A 6,817-nucleotide genomic window follows, 5' to 3' on the forward strand; every position below is an offset into this window, starting at 1 on the left:
GGGATCTGGGCCCGCGCGGGCCCTGGATGGGCTCCGCGGGCCGGCAGCGAGGGTGGCGGTGGCACGCCATGTGGCGGACGCCGGTTGGCCGGAGGCGGCCGCGCGGGCTTTGTCCGGCGCGGACGGACATGTCCGGCGCGGCGCGGAGGGGAATTTTAGGGTTTGGACCGCGAATTTCGGGGGACGGGCTAATTTATAGATTCTGGGAGCTAGGAGAGTCCAAATGAGGAGCGATTTTCGCCCACACGATCGTGATCGAACGACCGAGAGCATGGATGGGAGTTTGCTGGGTTTTGGGCCACTTAGAAGGGGTGTTGGGCTGCAACACAAAGAGGGCTTTTACGGTTACCCGGTTAACCGTTGGAGTATCAAACGGACTCCAAATGGCACGAAACTTGACAAGCGGTCTACCGATGCTATACCAAGGCCGCATGGAAAACCTCGGGTCATTCCGAGAAAGTTTAACACCCTCTCACAACAAGAGGCAAAAAGGGAACGCTGGAGGACATAGGAGTGTCGTATTGCAAAACGGACAACGGGGAAAATGCTCGGATGCATGAGACGAACACGTATGCAAATGCGATGCACATGATGACATGATATGAAATGCAGATGATGACATGGCAAAATGCAACACGCAAGCACATGACATGGCAACGACGGCGAATAACTGGCGGACACATGGCGCATCGAATCCGGGGCGTTACAACTCTCCTCTACTAACAAGAGATCTCGTCCCGAGATCTTAGGACCGAGACGGAAGGGAAAAGGGATGAGGTGAAACAAGAACTCAAGAGAAGAAGCAAAGAATCAAGAGTCCTCGAGAAGAAGAGAGGAATGACGAGAATCGAAAACTCATGGAATCATATAGACTATGAAACCACTCCGGTTAGAACGAGGTAAGGAACGAATACGGCTGAAAGGATTTAGGCAGCACTCCGACTGAACATGGAAAGATTTGGAACTGAGATTGTCAAAATGGAATGATAGTTGACGAGAGGAACAACACAATGCCTCCGGAAGAATTGAAAAAAAATGAAAGAAAAGAACGGAGAAGAAGATGACATCTTCTAGCACGAATGAATTTGAAAAGCATCCTTCCGAGAAAAGATTGAACGAAGTTGTTGAGAAAATCAACAACAAAAAGAATAAGCTTGTTGTGGTCTTATAGGTAAGATCTCAAGATCATAAGGTGATAACCGACCATAAACGGAAATGATTGGATAGCTGAGAAGAACAAAGAAATGTAAAACTCCACTTCAAAAGAATATGAAGATTTAATTACACTTCGAGACGTGAGAAGAAAAGATACTTGAACTCCTCCAAAAGAATCTTGATGAACACTTGAAGAATGAATTAAATCATGACGAGCCACCATGAAGAACTCTGGTAACAAAAGGATGATGAATAGAATGAAGGATGAAAGAATAAGATGAGCCTTGCGATGATTTAGATGGAGGTTCTGACGAAATGGCCGAGGAAATTAGAACTCCGGAAAAGAATATATGAAAACACTTGAAACTAGAATTTATTCATCAAGAACAAACTCCGAAGGAAAGGGATTACTCGCTTGGATGAAATAAGAATAAGATTTATTGTATGCTTATCCTTCATCAAATTAAATTGATGACAAGATGGATCTTGCATACTACTTATTCTTCTAGAAAAGGGATTAAGTGGAATATAGCACAAAACTTGAGAAAGTCTACATGAACCACCGGTAGGATTGAAAAGAACGAATGAATTAAAATGATAATCAAGGAAAAAGAATCTTGAATGAATCACCATAAGAATTCGAAAATGACTGATGAAAGAGAATGAATCACCGGGAAGGATCAGAAGAACCAATATGCTCGAGGGGATTTAGATGCAAAAGAACAAAGAGATCATGAGCTGATTAAAGAACACTGGAACGAAGCACCGGGATAAATAGAGAACGATAACTGGAATGATAGCCACCAGTGGAAAGAAATGGAAAACAACTCTTGACATACTACGGATGGGTAAGAAAAGAATATCTGACAAATGGAATAATTCGAGAGGATAGCATGAAGCTAGAACCACGAATCTTCGAGAGAACGGGCAAAATTTATAGGAAAAACTCTTCTTCGGTCTTCAAATGACGACGAGAAAACCCCATCAAAATTACTAAGATACTCCGAGAGAAAGAAAAGCAGAGAGGTTGAGCCAACAATGAAATGATTCAAAATCGATCTTGGAAAAGGCATGTGACTGATGAAATCCATTCTTACATCACACTTTGAAAAGAACTGAGAAAAACTCAAGGGGAATTAGAAGAGTCAGGTAAGATCCTGGGAAAAGACCTGTGGGTTAGGGCCCACTGAAGTGAAAAACACCGTTGGAAAGGGATGTTGAACAGATAGATGATGCACCGGAAGAATTGAAATGTTTGAATGAGGCGACAACCTCGAATTAATTGTAACACCGATGAATCTCCTGAGATGCCTTCCGAACTCCGGAATGATTGAATGACGAGAGGCAAACGAGTAAGGAGAACACTTTACGAAAGGAAAAGAATGTGATCAACCCGAAAAAAACTTGAATTGAGTCCACCGGAAAAGAAAAGAGATGAAGAATGTCAAACGAGACGATAATTCACCGGTTCAAATAAATGAGGGAACACTGAAGAGGCTCCATGCGAATGAAATAGATGGTCGAAAGAGACTCAAACCCCGGGAAGAAGAGGGTGGGAGGGCGGGAAAACAAGGGTAACTTGGAAGGGAGAACCGATGAGTAACTTGAAGAGAAAAAACACCGGTTGAAATCATTGAGGAAAAGAAAGCAAAGACTTCGCACAAGTAGAAAGGATACTTGATTACAGATTCTGGCTCCGAGAAGAAAAGGGGTGGGCAGGTGGGAAAAACAAAGACAACTTCGGACAGGGAAAAACAACGACGTCGAAGGAAGAACTAAGGATTGATCTCGCCAAAGACAAAGAGGTTCGAGTCGACTTGACGAGAGGTGCACCGGACAAAAGAGGATGGACAACTCACGAAACTAACCACGTGATCCTAAAGAAAAATTTGAACGGGAAGAGGAGTAATTCAAAACACCTACGTCAAGATTCCTCACCAGAGCGACGAAGAGGCTGAGCAGTAAAAAGAACTCCTACTCTCCGATATAACTAGACTCCGAAAACAGTTTTCTTCTAGACTCAACAACGGCCAAACTACACGATCAATCAAGGGGGGCTCCTAGGTCGGTCAAGGCTCTGATACCAACTTGTCACGCCCAATATGCGACCCTATCCAAAAGGAACTCGAAGGTCCCACCAAGGATAGACCCGCATATTGAAACACTTTTGCAAGGTGGATATCATTACATCAACATTACATAAATAGATGGGGATACATACAAGAGGCATACAATGCCACACGAATACAACAATACATCATCCATAAGATCAACATCCGACTATGGATGAAACACAAACAGAAGCTCAAACGACATCCACCCTGCTAGCCCAGGCTGCGGACCTGGAACCTATCCCCTGATCGAAGAAGAAGCAGAAGAAGGACTCCAAAACAAGCAAACATCGCTCTCGTGTCATGATCATCGCATAACCTGTACCTGCAACTGTTGTTGTAGTAATCTATGTGCCACGAGGACTCAGCAATCCCATTACCATGGGTATCAAGACTAGCAAAGCTTAATGGGAAAGGAAGGGGTAAAGTGGTGAGGTTGCAGCAGCGACTAAGCATATATGGTGGCTAACATATGCAAATGAGAGCGAGAAGAGGAGCAAAGGAACGGTCGTCAACTAGTAATGATCAAGAGGTGATCCCGAACTCTTACTTACGTCAATCATAACATAGAAACCATGTTCACTTCCCGGACTCCGCCGAAAAGAGACCATCACGGCTACACACGCGGTTGATGCGTTTTAATTCGGATCTGGTGTCAAGTTATCTACAACCGGACATTAACAAGTTCCCATCTGCCACATAACCGTGGGCATGGCTTTCGAAAGATAATACCCCGCAGGGGTGTCCCAACTTAGCCCATGATAAGCTCTCACAATCAACGAAGGATATTCCTTCTCCCAGGAAGACCCGATCAGTCTCAGAATCCCTGTTTACAAGACATTTCGACGGTGGTAAAACAAAACCAGCAAGACCGCCCGATGCGCCGACATCCCGATAGGACCTGCACATATCTCGTTCTCAGGGCAACACCGGATGATCCATCCGTACAACTAAAACCAGACCTCAAGTTTCCCTGAGGGGGCGCTGCAAAGGCCTCTAGTTCGGACCAACACTTAGACAAGCATTGGCCCGGGGGGGGGGGGCTGAATAAAGATGACCCTCGAGAGAGTGACTTCCAAGGGAAAAGTAGGTGGTGGTGAGGCAAATGGTAAAACCAAGGTTGGGCCTTACTGGAGGAGTTTTATTCAAAGCGAACTGCCAAGGGGGTCCCATAAATCACCCGACCACGTTAGGAACGCAAAATCCGGGAACATAACACTGGTATGACGGAAACTAGGACGGCAAGAGTGGAACAAAACACCAGTCATAAGGCCGAACCTTCCACCATTTACCAAATATATAGATGCATTAATAATATAAGAGATATTGTGATATCCCAACATAACCCTGTCCACCGTGGAGCAATCTTCAACTTCACCTGCAACTAACAACGCTATAAGAGGGGCTAAGCAAAGCGGTAACATAGCCAAACAACGGTTTGCTAGGAAGGGTGTCAAAGGTTAGAGGTTCATGGCAATTTGGGGAGGCTTGAAGAACAAGTTATAGGAAGCGCAGCATAGCGATAGAACGAAGCAACTAGCATAGAAATGATAGTAGTGAGATCCAGGGTAGCGGTCATCTTGCCTGGAATCCCGCAAGGAAGAAGAACGTGTCCATGAAGAAGATGAATCCACGAAGACGAACCAAGCGTAGACGAACCAATCCTCACGATTGCAACGAAACGGGAACTATCGACAAGAAGCACACAACAAGGTAAACACACCACACATAGACAAGACATGATGCACAACAAGCATGATGCATGACAAAGCTACATGGAGCTACTCATGGCAAGAGAGGATGCATACAAGAATAACAAATCAAAGCAAGTTTAAATGAGGCCGGGAACAACATATAACAATTCCGGTAAGTCCTCATATGCATATTTAGAAATTGGTCCAGAACTGAATAAGCATTATGTTCAAGTTGTTAAATAGCAAGTTAAGATGCACCAAGATGATCTACATGAAATTCTAGTCAAGTTACATATAAAGTTCAATTAGTTCGGAGCTACGGCCTAGAAGATATGAGCAAAACAAGTTAAACATGGCATTGATGCAAAATGCAAACAAACATCAAGCAAACACACCAAAACAAGGATGCAACATGATAATATGAAACTACATGCAATTCTAAGAAAGTTTCATATAGAGCACACTCAAAACGGAGCAACGGATCAACACATACACTATACAAGTTTAAAGGACAAGCTGTCCAAAACAGCAACTAGGCAACTTGCAAGCATCAAAACAATAAGCTACAGCACCCCAACATAATAACAAAAGGCATGGGCATGAAGTACAGGTAAAGCATGACAAAACATGAACACTGAGCTATCTCTAGAAATCACTAGAACATGCTCAAAAGGACATGGCAAGATTGCATATATTAACAGTTTCAGACTTATCAGGAAATAACATCAGGTTGCAATGTTTAGAGCTATCAAACAACATGCTACAGTAACTTATCATGGCAAACAAAGGCATGGCATGAATTTACTAATTGCATAGAACAAAAGTCCCTTACTGACCATGAGCCAAAAAGGCACAGAAAATATGATGGCATCCATGTAAACATGGCAAGTTATATGACAGACTCATACATGGCAGGAACAACAATAAGTAGGCATGTTGGTGAGCTTGAACCACTCACCACAGAGCAATACATGACATGGCAAGGCAACCAATAGTAATAAGACATGTTTATGAAGCTAAGAATGGCAAGGGCAAGTTCACAGGGTGCAAGGATCACTAGCAACAATCATGGCAACATTGAACTTAATGTTAACAGGCTGACAACAACATTATTTAGCAACTTGAGAGCAAGATTACAACAAGCTACATCAGTCTATAAATGCAACCAGGGGAATGAATGGATAGAACAAGACATGTATAACAAATCATCCTGAGTGAACATCTCCAGATTATGCATAGAATGACTTGTAGCAGCAGGTTTACATGGCATCACAAAATAACAGGTCAGTCAGGAAAACAGCAACAATAAGTACCCTACTTAACAAGCTTGATGCACTCAGTACAAGACTCACAAAAATACATGGATAGCACCACTTTAAAGATGGCATAACATAGATCAAAACACATGTAGACATCAACCTCATATGATGCATACATCAAATGCAACAAAAATGACAAATCATCAAGTTAGAACAGTTTCAGCAGATTAACAGCAACATGCACTCTTGCAATGACGATTCGGGCATCAAGATGAACTCAAATGAACATGATGCAATGGAATTAAATGAAGTACTCGTCGAGGCGAACAATTTGACATATTACACGCACGAAACGGAGCAGTATGCAGCAAGTTATGATGCGGTGAACATGGCATGATAATGTCAAAATAACAGGGACTGGGAAAATATCAACCTCCGAGATCTAGGGTTCCTCGGCACGCGAACCGAGGCAGCGACGGATCTTGCCGGAGATCGGCCGGAGGGAGGTCGGAGGAGATGGGGAGATGGCCGGGGAGGTCGGGGACGACCGGGCCGGACGCGGCTCCGGCGGAGGAGCGCGGGAACAGAGGCGGCGGCG

The sequence above is a fragment of the Triticum dicoccoides genome, chromosome 5B, assembly GCF_002162155.2.
Source record: "Triticum dicoccoides isolate Atlit2015 ecotype Zavitan chromosome 5B, WEW_v2.0, whole genome shotgun sequence".
Taxonomy (NCBI): Eukaryota; Viridiplantae; Streptophyta; class Magnoliopsida; order Poales; family Poaceae; genus Triticum; species Triticum dicoccoides.